The 15,934-nt window shown below is 39.0% G+C and overlaps 1 protein-coding gene across 4 annotated transcripts in view; it reads left to right on the top strand.

The window, feature by feature from the left end:
* The first annotated feature begins 2,156 nt into the window (after window positions 1-2,156).
* Window positions 2,157-15,934, top strand: part of STARD3NL (STARD3 N-terminal like) — a 64,034-nt gene continuing 50,256 nt past the window's right edge. Inside the window, exons 1-2 of one of the 4 annotated variants that reach the window (XM_016199140.2) lie at window positions 2,158-2,288; window positions 3,957-4,057. The gene's annotated coding sequence lies outside the window, so the exon portion shown is untranslated. Of the gene's footprint in view, window positions 2,289-3,956; window positions 4,058-15,934 lie in introns of all 4 variants that reach the window. The other 3 variants (XM_016199142.2, XM_016199143.2, XM_016199139.2) reach the window with 3 other exon arrangements.

Here is a 15,934-nt window from a genome sequence, read left to right as displayed (position 1 = left end):
GGCACCCGCCAATCAATCAGTATCGATCACAAGCCTGAAAGGACACACTTAGAAAGCTGCTGAATATTCTATTGAGATCTTCCCCTTGGATCTCCCCTAAATTCTCCTCCGTTAAAACCCTTAGGAAGGAGGATCCAGCATGCTCTCCCTCCTGGGAGCACCCAGAGCCCTTCCCACCCCTCCTCATTCCCCCAGGCATCTCACCTTTACCTTCCTCACTTCTAAACTCTAAGGGCCTTCTCTTTGCCTCTACAATTTGTTCCCTAAGCCCATTTCTTCTACGAATTACTTCTTCTACCTCTGTGATTTTTCTAAATGAATGTTCCCTTACAGTTTGAGTCTTGGCTCTGAATTCTTTCCTAGTTAGAATTCAAGTACCACGTTTGCTGAACTCAGGTCTGGTCTGACCCCACTGGTCTAACACCTGGTGCCATTATCAAGGCTGCCAACAGCTCAATCTTACAAATATATTATTGAGCAAAAAAGCCACACAAAAGCACACACTATGTGTGGCCATTTATAAGCATTCGAAAACAGGCAAAACTAACTTAGTAGTAAAATTCAGAACAGTGGTTATTTTTGTCTAGGCATGCAATGACTAAGAGAAGCATGAGAAGGTCTACATTGTTGGAAAACATTTAAAATCTTGATCTAGGAGGTGGTTACACAAGTTCGTTCACTTTGTTACGAAGATGTACAGTCACGATTACTGCAGTTTTTTTTGTATGTTATCCGTTAAAAATGTTACACAGCCATCAATTCAGAAAATTTTAGATATTGTATTTTATCAGCTTTGGCAAGAGTGCAGGAAAAGGGCTTTTCATATATTAGGGGTAGGAAAGTAAATTGTTAACTACATAGAGGAGCAAATGGAGGAAATCTACTACTAAGATTTAAAATGTGCATACTCTGTCCAGTGCATTCACTTGTTAGTGCTTAACACTTGCATAGGTACAAAATGGCACATGCACTTATGTTGAAAATGACAATGCTTCCAAATTAAAAAAATAAAATAAAAAAGAAACAAACTACATGTCCCAGGCTGGGGAAATCATAATTATATCTATTGGTTCTAAGGACTACCATGCAGTATTTTAAAAGAATTGGGTACATTTATATAGAGATATGGAAAGATCTCAACTATATAATGTTGATCGTAAAAAAGAGTAACATCAATACGTATGTAAATACATAGAAACTAGGAGTCATCATAAAGGGACTAGGTTTACAGTTAGTGCCTGAACAGGATATTAACCTAATTTGCAATGTTTAAAATAACGGTTACATATAACTTAAAATTAATAACAGTACTTAGAATGTCTTTGGAAGAATATCCAAGATGTCAGCAACACTAGTTGCCTCCAGTAGGTGAACTGAGTGCCTGAGGAACTGAAAGCAGAAGGAGATTTTTCACTATATAACCCTCTATTTCTTTAAATTATTTGAATAGCATAACTGTAGCATCTATTGGGGGGAAAAGGTTAATTAAAATATATAGCTAACTTGATTTAAAACAATAATTAAAAGATGCCCAATCTCGTGGGAGAACATACACAAATATAATTAAGTGTAACTACTATGAAGATCGAGGTGTCAGATATATGATAGGAGCTCAGAGAAAGGTCTCCTAAATAGGTCTGGAGGACTTGAAGGGAATTCAAAGCGGAGAGGAAGCTTGAACAGGAAAATGAAATGTTCCACTTTTTCATTCCTGGAGCGCTTAGTGCGAGGTGCCCAGGAGCCCTGAAATCCAGGCCCTTGATTACTTCCCACGAGCTGGAACCTAAATTCCCACAAAGAGGCTGGAGAAAGGCGAAAGCAGCAAAATTGTTGACGAGGGGGTAGCAGCCGCTTGCTAGAACTGAGCGGTACCAGATTCCCGGCAGCGCCGCCAGCTCCGGACTCTCAAGCCCGAGTTTCACATTCCCACCCTCCCTTGTGGGCAGGCCAGCCCTCCCTCTCTCGCCTTTACGCCTCGATTATTGGGCAGCGGATGATTGACAGAAGCAAACACCAATCAGTGAGTCTACTACGGATCTCGGGTCCTTCGTCCGGGGCGATACGCGAACTCTGTGCGTCTACGTCAGCGCGCTGACGTCACGAGCCCGGCATTCCCGGAGGTTCAGGGGCGGCTGGCTGCAGGGGGTGGGCTGGGCGTCGCATGCAGGGCTTGCTCCAGGGTTCCGCCCTGCAGAGCCCGCCCCTTCTCTCCGGAGGGCCCTTTGGGCGCGACCTCGGAGTTGTCCCCGGGCCTGCGTGGGGCGGCAGGCCCGGAACCACCCGATGAGGTAGGCTGGGTTTCTCGTCATCCTATTTGACAGATTGGAAAACCGAGTCAGCGGGATCAGACGCTTTTACTCGGGCTCACAGGAGACCTGCCAACAGAGGCCTACGACCGAGCATAGGCTCTGTTTGCTGAGCTCTGTGGTGTCCTTCGGAGAGGAGGAGGTTAGGCTAGGCAGGCTGTGTTTATGAAAGATACACAAAAATTGCAGAATGCTGCATGCATTTTCATCCAGGGCTTGGGGTTGGGATTCAGGGGATGTTTGCCGGAGCCGAGGGCTCCATTCCTTCACCCTGCTGACCCCGGGGAGTCTTCAGTGGCGTTCTGCCTTATATTGGCGCCGTGGGCCCTCCAGAGCGACCAAGAATGGTAACTCGAATGATGCCTAGGATTATACAAACAAGCGTAACCGGCATCTTTTATTCATCAATAAAAGGTCTGTTCAGAACAAAACAAAATTTAAAAATTGCGGCACAAGTCATGAATATGCTGACTATGGTTTAGTTCACTGCTTTGCACACTCATGGGCACTTTCAAAATCTCAGTAGCATGCTTACTTTTGTTTAGGATTAGAAAGGGATTTTTTCTCTCTTTTAGTTCAAATGTGGGTTAACGTTGTGAACTTTTCAGCAAGGTAAAGGAACAGGTCTAACCTCTCAAATACACTGGAATTAGTTCAGTTCTTTTATCTCAGAACTCTGTTGAGAAGGGTTCTGAAAGATAATTCCTATACAAATTCACTCATACACCCTCTCTTCTATTTAGAAGCAGGATCTTACAAAACAAAACAATTTATGGTACTGTTGTTTTATTCATAAAGTAAAAATGTGTATCTTGTAATAGATGCATACATATATATTTTCTATTTTGAAGGATTTATTCTCTTTAAATCTTGCTGTCTCAAACATTGACCTTTTAAGATTGCATTATTGTGTAAAACTGCATTAAAGAAATTAAACTAAAGCCATTTCTGGAAACTTTTCCTCTTAGTTCACAGAAGGATGGTAATATCATTTGAATTTATTCTTTGGACAAGTTTATCTGATGAATGCATCATCTATGCCACACTTTGTTTTAGGTGTTGGAGACTGAGAGCTGAAAAATTTAGATAAGGTTTCTGCCCTCAAAGACCTTACATTTTGGCGGAGATACACTAAACATGTAAACAAAAATGACAACTTTTGGTAATGATGAATGTTAGAAAACCGTATTACAGGGTAAGGGACTAGAGTGTGACTGGGAGGTGGGGGGAAATTTAGGTATGGTGGTCAGTGAAGACTTTCTTGAAGAAGTGATGGTTTGAGACCTGAATGTTTAGAATGAGTAAGCCACGAAAAGATCTGCTGGAAGTTTCCAAGTAGATGTGCAAAAGAGCTAAAGGAAAAATGCACTAGACATTCCCAGAGATAGAAGAGAAGCCATGTGACTGGAGTGGAGTGAACCTAGGAAGAGTGAAGCGGAGGACAGTGGTAGGCAATGACACTCAAGAGATGGGCAGGAGCAGGATCATCTGAATCCCATGTAAGAATTACAAAAGGGCAAAGGAAATAGGATTTGTATATTGCCAAAGCCCTCTGTTTTCTTTAGTGACGCTAATAGACTCTAACTAGCTCTCTGCTTTATTTTGGTTATGAAATCATTGCAATAATCCATTATAACTTTTTTTCACCAGAGGCCCTCTTTCTTAGAGAAAAAAATGTCTTCTGTCCTCAAGCACTAAGCCTCTGCTTATCTTCAGCTTCCTGGTTTTATCATACCTTCCTACTTCCAACCGTGAGTCCTCTCTAGTTCCATCTTTATGTTCTCACCCTTTGGAAAGGACTGGAAGTCAATCTCTGCTCTTCTCCAGGCTGAGTTCTAGGAAACTGTGTTGGTGAAGTGGATAACCATTTTCCATTGATCAGAGACTTAATGTCTGCCTTTATTTAGTGCCCACAGTGTGCCAGGCCCATTATATACATTTTAATCCTTCCAACATATTCCGAAGGTAAATATTATCTCTTCTTTATGGAAAAGGAAACCTAAACCCAGGTAGTACTGAAGGAGCCTAGATTTGAACATCCCAATTAGCCTAATCCCTGCTACTCCACTGCTTACCTAAGTATTGAACAACAGCTACAAATCTGTATTATTTTAAATTATATTTTATGAAATGGCATTTAGAGAACATAATTCAGTACTCTCAGTTGAAAGCTGAGGCTGTGGAGACCCGTAGTTGTTTAGTGATTTTCAAGACATAACTGACACCAAATTCTCCCCTTGCTGACTCTCAGCCTACTGTTTTTTGAAAGTCTCATCACAGAGAGTGTCTGTATATATATAAAATATAGTATTCAACTGTCCTTAAATTTATAGAAGGTAATTTTAAAATGATTAAGCAGTGCTGCTTTGGGGGCTAACATAATCCTTTGTTTTATTTTCCTTCCCTTTTCTAAACCTTAAACAAATATAAACTTTCTGGATGAATCTTTGGTTTCTGTTAGTAGACAGTCATTTCAATATAACTTCATAATTTAAATTTTATTTCACAAATATTTGAAAGGGAGTTTAAAGTTGTTACCATTTTCCAGCTTTAACCTTATTCTTACAAGTATGGGAATATTTTTCACTAGTCAAATTATAATATTAATGGATTAGCACCTTCTTAAATGTTGGAAGATATTTAAATTTAGGCAAAAGAGAGATTTTGCTCTTTAAGTCATCTACTGGATATTTTTACCTGGTATCTCTGTCCTGTAAGATCATTCATGCAACTGAATCTACATTCTGACTATCCAGACTGTTGTGATTTGGCCTCAAATCATAGTGCCCTCCTTCCACCATGAACCCTGTACCCCAAACTAGACTCCTGGCCTTTCCAACTTCAGTGCCATTGTTTATACTCTGCCTGCAGCCTGGAATGCCTTTTAGATGGACAAATCCATTCAGATTTCTTCCTGTCCATCTGCATCCATCAATGCTACTCTCTCGATGAGATATTTCCTGTGTCTCTTTAATGGTAGCCTTCCCTTTTACAGCACTTTTGGGAATCTTTCTCTGTGACTCAGGTTCCCAATCTTGATATCTTTGGTAATACACTATTTTACTCATGGGTGTTTAAATAGATGCTGGCTTGAGCTTAAAAGAGACTTAACAATTTCTGTTATATACGTGGTTGTTCAAATAGATGTTAGCTTGAACTTAAAAGAGACTTATTTCATGTTGTACATGCAAAGTTTTTTGTAGATTGTGGAGCCCTTTAGTTTTATTCGTGCTTTTATTACCTCATCTTTGAGAGAAGCACTGGTATGCTTTTCTTGGTTTCGATTCATCCTTATTCTTTCCTTTTTCAGCTAAGGGTCTGACTTCTACAGTTACCAAGGGGTTGTTGAAGAGAGATTGTCGCAAATAAAAATCAATGTTGTGTGTGTTTATGGTGTTAGAAAAAAATTACAGCAATTCCACTTTTTAATATTAAAGATAAGAAAGCTGAGATCAAGAGAGACTAGCCACGGACCCCTGCAGTGTTGGGCTAGAAAGCCTGGCCAGTACCCCTGGTTCACAGCAGCAGGAACTTGTGCAGGCCATTGTTGGTTCTGATGTCCTACATCAGAACTCCTGAAAGCCTTTCACAAGTGTATCAGCACAGCTCAGTCATCTCTGGACTATTTTGCTTACTTTTCTTGTGAGCTGACCTGGATCTGGAAGATACCTCTTATGGTGACTTGAGATCAAAGCAGGACCTCTAACCAAGGATCCCTGAGTGAGCTATTGAAGCCTCAGGATCTTCTGGGCAGGCACTGGGGAAGTATCAGGTTTGGTGGGCTCTTTGGTTTAAAACCCTCTCTTCTACTTCCCCTCTCATTACAGTTTTCCAAAAAAATATCTTGGACTAGTGGGCATCCTCAGTGTATTAAACTTGGAGTTTGGAAGAATTTGGCCTATTGCCTTCTTATAAGTTATGGTAATCACAGGTTTCTGTTTCCTGTATTTTCTAAAACATTATACTTTTCAAATATTGTGCATTATTGCTTGCCAAAGTATATTCTTGTCTGCTTTTTGTTTCAGGAAAATATATTCTCATAATTATTTTTGAATTAATCACTTGTTTGTTGAATTAATGATGTGGAACCAGAAAATTTTAAGTACATTTCCCTATCTGTGTGGTGGTAATATTCATCAAAGATAACACAAGGAGCTCTTGAGCTATTACATGTTACTTCAGCTGAGGTGGAAACACCAGCCAGGACTTGCTTTTGTTATTATTGATAATGACTAACATCGAAGGCTACCTCTGTGCTGGGTGCTCTTCTAAATCCTTTATTTTTGGATTTCTGATCCTCAGCACTATTGACATTTTGGGCTGGATACTTTGTTGTGGGAGCTGTCCTGTGCATTGTAGGATGTTTAATAGTATCCCTGGGATCTATCCAGTGGAGGCCAGTGGCACCTCCCCAGATCGTGACAACGAAAAATGTCTCCCCAGTCTGAGACTCCTTGAGAACCACTGCTTTTTATATAAACTAACTTATTCCTCCCAACAACCCTTGAGGTAGTTGTATTATTATTGTCCTCATTTAATAAGAGGAGAAGCTGAGGCACAGAGGAGTTAAGTAATTTCTCTAAGGGTACACAACTAGTAAGCAGTTGTGAAACTAGACAGTGTTCTTTGTAGAACCCTGGCCTAAATGCAACCAGCTGAGACTGGGCACCAACTATTAGGGATCTAAAGACCTATGTATATAAACAGGGAACAAAACAAATGCCAACAGGGACCAGGTAGTACTGTAAGTAAGTGAGGTGGCTGGATGGCAAATTGGAAAACTGCCAGATTGGAGTATTTCCAGAATTACCTGTTTCTAGAAATTTGGATTTTATTTGTGTGAAAAACTCTCATCTTAAAATACTGGAAAGTAATTCGATGTTTAAAAAACATAATTTAAGCCAACAGACAGACAAACACTGTCACCTATATATGGAGAACATTTGACTTCAGGCCATCAGTTTGCAGTTTTTTCTGTGTAGACTTTGCAGCAATGTGAGATTATAGAGAAGTATACATTCATTTGATTCTGTGTGGAGGGCAAAAGTTTCCTTCTTTGAAGGCTCTGGAAATGAGGATGGCTGGGGTAGGGCTTCTAGACTAGAAGTGCTTTGGTAAGTCAAAAGAGTGAGAATTAAAGCTGGCCATCCATCACACTTGGAACATTCAGTGCTCTGCTGCTTAGTGCAGACTCAATTTGAAAGTTCTGTATTTCAGCAGCATCATTCATAACTATTTCTCTCATGACCTCTACTTGTCCAGGTTTTAAAGTAAATATTTTATAGGACATTGAGAAAACATAAATTCTGGAATTCAATAGCTTTATCCTTGAGAAATGAAATACAACCATACTTTACTTTGTTGACAGCCAGTAGACAGCTGGGTCTGGGTTTAACTTTCTTTGAATGACCAGGCTCTCTGCCTATATTTTTAGTAGTAGAGGGACTCCTGCTGGCCTTTCTAAGTGTTTTCCTTGTCCTTGGAACCCTAGCCTCTGTAGTTGAGCCTGTGTGCCAGCATGCCCCTGCACCTGGTGTGAAAAGCTAGCTCACGCTCACATGCAGACTTTCCATGGCCCTTGTAATCTGTCCTCACACTCCTGTCTGGCTCCACTTCCTGAGGCTCCCTCCTGTGCCAGACTGCTGTGGCTCACTGCTCCGGGACATGTTCCTGCTCCTCTGGTTTCACTTTCCTCTGGCCTACCTCTTCCTTGCAATGTATTAGTCTTTCATATCTTTCCAAGTCATACATTTTTTCTTAGGCAACCCTTTTCTGGTCACAAGAACCTAAAGTTCAATCTTCTGTGTATTATAATTATTTTGTGCTTTGATTCCTAATTATTGGTATAATCACTTTACCTCCTTTAAAACTGGATTCTACTTGAGGATAGGGACAGTCTTTTTTCTCTTACTTTTCCTTACAGCTGCTAGGATAGTGTTTCACTTGTGATAGATACTTAATACACATCTCTCCATTCATTTGGGTTGGGTAAGTTCCCACTCATATAGAGGTTTCTTTCTCTCTTTCCATATATTTATACCAGTTTATATAGTGTGATGTCAGAGTGAATTCACTAAATAACATTCATAAATGTTAGAAAAAAAGATGATCAAATTAATTGATTTGTGGAGGTTGGGGCATTTTTATTAATTCCATTGTCATGTGTAATAATCAGAGATTAAATATTTTGGGGTTATATAATATGATGAAACTCCTGACATGTATAAACTTGCCTAACTTTAGTCAGCAAGCACCCAGACTCCATATGTTTATATAAAGATATCTGTAATTCATAGATTTTACATACAAATTAAATGCCTAATAAACACATGGTCAGGCATTTCCCTGGGTTCTAAGGATATAGAAGTGTCTTCTAGGAACATTTGTTATACTACTGAGAAAAAGACATGTAAACATATATAAAATATATATAAAAGAGTACAGGTGCTGTTAAAGAAAGATATATGGAATATATATTATACCAGCAATTTTCAATCTTTTTCATCTCATGGCACACATAAACTAATTACTGAAATTCTCTGGCGCACCAAAAATACATTTTTTTGCCAATCAGACAAAAAATAGGTATAATTTTGATTTATTCATACCAGACGGCTATTGTTGGCTGTCGTCATTTTTTATTTGACAATCTCTAAGGGACAAGAGGTCAGTTCCCCTGACTGAATAGTCAGGTATTGCATGTTTTAAAAATTCTTGTGACGCCCGGTTGAAAATTGCTGTATTATATCAATGGGATCAGAGGTTTCATTGAGGAAGTGATACTTAAGCTTCCTTGAACAATGAATAAGCAAGCTTATTACTGCTGTTAATTGTTTGGTGGTTGGATGAAAAGGCATTTGAGACAGAGGGAATATTAGGGCAAAGTCATGGATGGCGAAACCTCTTCCTGTACAAGAGAACTGGATATAGGTTAGTACAGCTAGAGCACTGGGTGTGCAGGAAATGGAGTTTGAGTAGAGGGATAAAATTGTTGCCAGAGAATTGAGTGGGTGGAATTTCTTCATCCCTAGTAGGAGTGGGATTTTTGTGATATCTTGAGAAAAAATTTTTCTAAGATACTTAAAGGAGAAGGAATGGTCTTTATTTGCATGTAGTTATATCCCTCAGTTGTCAAAGTCCCCTTTTCCTTAATCCATTCCTGGAAAAGGTGCAGCTGGGGCTTTAGTAAAGCTAGAAGCAAAGCCAGTGTCTAGGGTTTTCAAACGTTCCCTGATGGAGATGGGTCCAATGTAGCATCACGCTAGTTAAATTCCATTAGTCCGTTGTGTGGAGTCCACATGGCTGTGGGCCACTTGGGTGAGTACAGAGCATGTGAGCCTGTCCCAGTTTCTCTGGAGACGTAAACGCAGGTGGTCTAACTCCCAATACGTGGCTATACCACCGTGAGGGTCGAGAGACACTTTAATTCAATAAGACCGAGCCAATAATTCAAGTTTTAAGAAGGGAGACAGAGACAAACATGAAGCAAATCACACAGGGTTTATTTACCAGTTCCCAATGGTTCTTGGCACCAGCAGGCCACCCAGAGGATCCACTGAAAGACACACACAAGGTCTGGGGGTGCGGCCGCGACAGCGTCGGTCACTGCAGCCCTCTGGAAGTTCTCCTAGAGAGGTGCAGGGCAGAGCAAGGCAGGGTCAGCTTTCCCGGAGCTGGGGATGAAGTCTGTGGAGGGCAGACAAGCATCCAAAGATGTGGCCGAAAAGCCCCTGCTTTTAACAGCTGAGTTGAAGGTGTGGTGTGTCTTCAGTGCGTCTTATCAGGGTCCTACAGAGCGCGGGCCTGCTTGGAAGCCAGGGCTACAAAGTGTTAATCTTATCGTGGCACGCAGGCATCACAGTTACACTTGGTCACACAAGATGAAGTTACTTATTTCAAATCTAATACACACATCAAACTTATATTCCTGACTCTAATACCCACACAAATCTATTTCTATAACAGAGCCCCACAAATGAGGAATGCCAGAGGGCCAAGAGCACCAAGAGAGCACCAAGAGAACGAACTCCCTTTGTTCAGGAGTTTAAATATCAAATCTTCTCCACACTTGCAGTGGCCACACCTATTCTGGCCAGTGACTGACTCCCAGGTGTGGTTGATAGCTGAGCACTTTCCCATGTCACCCAGACCTTACTAGTCATGCCTCTAAATTGCAGCTGTCCTTTGCTCCTTTCCAATTATTAATTAATAACCAGCTTATTTCAACAGTATCAAATTTTTTTGATTTTCAACAGTATCAAAATCAAGTTTTCATTTTAGAAAAACTAGCATGATACTAGTATGGAGAATGTTTTGGAGATGAATGAGACTGAATCATTGGAGTAATGTGAATGAATGATGATTGGAAAAACCATGGAAAAGACCAATGAGAGATATTAGGGGGAATGACATGGTCACTCATTTTGGCATGTTTAGAAAATGGAGTCAGCAGCAGAATCAAATTTAACACATTGTCTTAATGATAAAAGCTATAAATAAGATCTTACTGGCAATTATTGGTTAATTTTTTCTTACCTTAAACATTTTGCAGTGTTTACAGGTAATATATATGTTAAACATCAATATCTGTATTTTTAAGTCATTTATCATTTCTTTTTGATTTTGTAATTGTTTATCTTTTGTTCGATAATTTGAGAGCAAATTTCTTGAGAGTACAACTAGTTTCAAACCTTCATTGAGGACCTTGTGATCTTAAAGGTCCTACTACTTTTGTGATATCCTCTGCCTCTATACATGTGCTCTGAGCCCTTTCTTGTTATTAGGCTATAATTCATAATCTGTTTTCTCTTGTTACATTGAGTCTTATGTTTATGTGATTCTGTTTTCTGAATCACGGAGCTAGGTTGATAAAGTCATCTGATGCTGTTCTCTTGAGGGTCTGGTTTCTTATGTGACAGCTTAAGAAGTCTGATGTAAAAAGACAAGGGTACTGATGTTTTTTAAATCTAGGCATCAAGATTTTGAGATTTTCTTATCTGTCACATTCACCAAGCTTTGGACCTCAAACCTTCATTGATGGTAGACATTGGTAATATTTTTGTGAACTTTGTGTCATCCTTGTATATTGAAGTATAGGAGCTAATATATATAACATCTGCCTATTGGTAGATATTCCTCGGCAAAGGTGTGAATAGCATTCCATTTTATTGATTTCCTCTAGTTTGTGAAACAGGAAGTAGGCCTCCAAAAACTCCAGGGGCTGCTGATGCTACATCTAACGCAGCATTGCTATTAGTGTGCTACTTCAACCAGCTATAGAGCCACTACAGGAGCAGAGAGTAGAAGATGGCTCTGTCAACTAGAATGACATTTGCAGGATCCCTTATCTCTCCAGAGAAGAATTCTTGTATTGTTGAATGAAGTCTTCTATTGTTTAACTCTGAATAGCCACCTTGGCTTTGCTACCTACTCATCATTTGGCTACTTGAACTTTAGCTTGTTTTCTTTGTATAGAGAAGATAGGTATAGGGAGGCTATGAAGAGTGTGTGATGAACACATTTTTAATTCTAGCCTTTAAGAGAAAGAAAGTAGTTACTAATATAAGTGTGTACTTTTAGCCACCTTCTCTTCCTAGGAGGGCAGTAAGCTCATTGCCTTGAGATATTAATGATATTCAGATCAAGATCAATAAGATTGCCAGTTCTGTCCTGAGAATTGAGAGCATTTGCTTGAAAATTGCACTTATTACAAGCAGTTAACTCAAGGCTTTAACTTCCATCTGTATGCTGTTGACTCCCAAATTTCTGTCTCTAGCTCACGCCTCTCCCCTGGACTCCTGACTTATATCCAATCACTTACTTTATTTCTACTTGAATATTAATAAGCATCTCATACTTCATATGTCCAAACTAAACTGATATTCTCCTTCAAAGTTTCCCCTCTTCTATCTTCTCCATTTCAGTAAATGACTCCATCCTTCCATTTCCTCAGGCTATAAATCTGCCAGTTTTCCTTCTTTCCTTCCTTTATCCCATACCCCATGCCCATTCTGTCACCAAATGCTTTTGGCTCTGTATTTAGAACCAATCAGTTCTCACCACCTGCACTACCACAACCCAAGTCTACTAAAGTCAATATATAATCTCTCTTCTTGAATTATTGCCATAGTCCACTAACTGGTCTTGCTGCTTCTATGGTTCTCAGCTGGAGAACCTCTTAAAGCTTTAGCTGGATCATGTTTCTCTTCTACTGAAAACCTTCCAATGGCGTCCCTTCTCATTCAGAGTCTTTATCTTGGAGTATAAGGTCCTCTGCCTGTTGTTACCTTCTCTGTTATCATCTGCTGCTACTCTTCCACTCTGTCATTTAGCTCCCGCAGAGCTGAAAGTTGATGACCTAGTTGAACTCCTACATGGCCAATTCTACCTCTCCTTAGGGCTTTGCCCTTACTGTTCCCTCTACTTGAAGTGTTCCTTCTCCTGGTACCTGCCTGGCATTTCTTATCTCCTGCTAGTCTTTACTCCACCATCTCATTGAGCTCATTCTGACCACTGAGTTTAAAATTACAATGCTCCTTGCCCAGCCAGCATGGCTAAGTGATTAAGCATCGACCTATGATCTAGGAGATCTTGGTTCAGTTTCTGGTTAGGGCACATGCCCGTGTTTCGAGCTCGATCCCCAGCAGGGTGGGCATGCAGGAGGCAGCCGATCAATGACTCTTTTTCATCGTTGATATTTCTATCTCTCTCTCCCTCTCTCTTCCTCTCTCTGAAAGCAATACAAATATATTTAGAAAAACAAAAATTAAATAAAATTACAATGCTCCTTTATTTATCCTCTCTCTCTTTAACTCTAGAAGAAGGTAAGTTCTGTGAGGGTAGGAAATTTTTTCAGTTTTGTTCATTGCTACATCCCTACATTGCTCAGATGAAGACCTGAAACATTTTTGGTGCTCAGAACATATTTGTGGATTAAATAAAGTAGATGTAGTATATTCTTGGCAAACTTTGAATTTTCAGAAATTATCCAGTTCAAATATATCAAATATATTCTTAAACCTGATAGCGCACATCCAGATTCAGTTTCTCAATATGTTTGTGTTTTTTTAAAACAAATACCTGTACATGAAAGATGTGTTCAGTTTATTTTTTTTTAAATATGTTTTTATTGATTTCAGAGAGAGGAAGGGAGGGAGAGAGAGAGAAACATCAATGATGAGAGAGAGTCAATTGATTGGCTGCCTCCTGCATGATCCCTACTGGGGATCGAGCCTGCAACCTGGGCATGTGCCCTGACCAGGAATTGAACTGAGATCTCCTAGATCATATGTCGATGCTCAACTGCTGAGCCACACCAGCTGGGCTTAATATATGCTTTAGTTTGCCTCATAATCTATGAAAACATTGGTGTGCATTTACTTAATCATCTTTAAATCTTAATATTTCTAATTTAAATGCCAAGTAAAAGTTCAGTAACATTTTTAATATTGCTATAGAAATAGATTACTTAGAAATTAGGTTGCTATAAGAACAAGTTTGGGCTTGGAAGATAAATTAGTGTCAGAGGAATGGCTTAAAAATACCATAAACATTTTTTTTCTGCCTTAATTTTTCCAAGTCATTGATAATAATTTCTGAGTAATTATGAGTCTTGAAGCAGATTGTCAAAAGGTTAAATTCTGTTTATGGGTACACGATTACTTTCATCTGCTGATATTAACAGAAATTAGTGGATTCGACAAGACTGTAAGAATGATATAGAACTTTAATAAAGTGCCCTTCTTATGTGGGAGGAAGAGGGCAGAATGCGTAGCAGTGAAGAGTGAGCAAATGTATGGGGATGGAATAAAAGCTTTCATTATATCCCAAATAAATGTAAACAACACTAGAAAATATAAGGTCTAGAAAATAGATATTTGGAATAAAACCATGGAAATAATATATAGAGATATTAAATTCTTAAAGAAAAGTAAGAGAAAGAACAGAAGGAAATGCTGTTGAAGCGTAAGTACCTGTGTAGTAAGTCAGCTGCATGAATAAAACAACACTTGGTGTGTGCCTGAGTCTTGATGGGTGATGCTTTATAAAAAATCTATTTCCCCAAGTGTCTGGGAGTTGTTTAAGTACTAATGTATGGAACGAATGAAGGACAAATTTGGCTTTTATATACTCAGAGTAAAGTGATACCTTGTACACATTTTCACCACAGAACTAAGCAAACTAGACCCCAGACCATTGCACAACGTACACTCCACTGTTTCTCTTAAGCCTTATAACAACAAAAAGACCTTCTTAGGTACTTGACATTGGCTCAAGATTCAGACAAAGTGACTCCTATCTGCAGTCACAAGCACTTTAGAAATCTTTAACTTCTACACTCAAATCCCCATTTGTGTCTAGGTGATTTAATAGTTATATAAAAGGCAGAATGATTTGGATACCCAGAAATCTTATATAAGTTTTCCTTTAAATCTTTCACAAGGTCTCAAACTGCTGTATACAGAATTATGCAAAGACATGTACAAAATACATGTCCATTCTGTTTATAGAATTATTTAAGAGATTTTTCTAGGAAAATTTTGGTTCTTTACCTTGTGCTCTGATGAGCTCATACTCATTGCAAAGTTAAGTTAATGATTTTTTTGGTAGTGAAAATTTGCCTTTACTCTCTTTGATATCTATATATACTGCATATGCATATATATATACTGTTAACCAAAGAAGAGGTTCAGACTGTAATAAAGAACAAAAGGCATTTATTTGAGCAAAAGGATTGCAGTTTGGGAAATGCAGATTCAGTTAGCAACCCAAAATGCTCTCAGGACAGAACAAAAAAAGGGTTTATAAAGGTAAAAACCATAGAATGTAATTCTTTCATAAAATGAAGGATTGCTTGCTAGGTTACCAGGGATTGGTTAATTCCAATATGCAAACAAGGGAGGTGAAAATTACAAGAAAAGAAGTGATTCCATATATGTCCATGTATCAGTTATTCCAGGATGTTTATGGCTCCAGGATGTTTATTACTGGCCTTGAGCTAGGTTTAGCAACTTACTAGCAGCTTTAAGAACTGAGGCGCAAGATGTGCATAGGCCCCACTTCCTTAATAGCAGCCTCCTGAGTATTTTACATTATTATCTTAACAATTTTCATTCCATTTTATTTTCTTCATTATCAATACTATATACACATTATGTTTGAATATATTTATTTTGTATCTATGTTTGTATATACTGGATGGATGGACAGGTGGACCAAGCAAGCAACTCCATTCCAAAACATCCATATGTTCTTACGTTTTTCTGAACTATTCTTAAGTTCTGTATATCATGGCACTGACCACTCAGTACTCCAGCATGCATCTCCTAAGAAGAAAGGTATTCTCTTACATAACCAGGAATTCAAACCATAATCAACTCCCCAGTTGTCTTTTGTAGCTTTTTCTTTCTTTTATTTAAATTCAGGATTCAGTTTTGGCTTGTGCATTGCAGTTGATGGTCATGTCTCACTATGCTTTTTTAAGTTTGAAGAGTATCCATACCACTTTTCCTTCTTTTCTTTTTTTTCACATATTGACCTCTCTGAAGAGTCCATTATAGCTGTCTAGTACAATGTCCCATGTATTGTGTTTGTCTGATTGTTTCTTTATGACTAAATTAAGATTAAAC

Source organism: Miniopterus natalensis, chromosome 10 (genome assembly GCF_054644295.1).
Source record: "Miniopterus natalensis isolate mMinNat1 chromosome 10, mMinNat1.hap1, whole genome shotgun sequence".
NCBI classification, from domain to species: Eukaryota; Metazoa; Chordata; class Mammalia; order Chiroptera; family Miniopteridae; genus Miniopterus; species Miniopterus natalensis.
The sequence above is the reverse complement of the archived record's forward strand: the minus strand, read 5'-3'. Positions and strand labels throughout refer to the sequence as shown.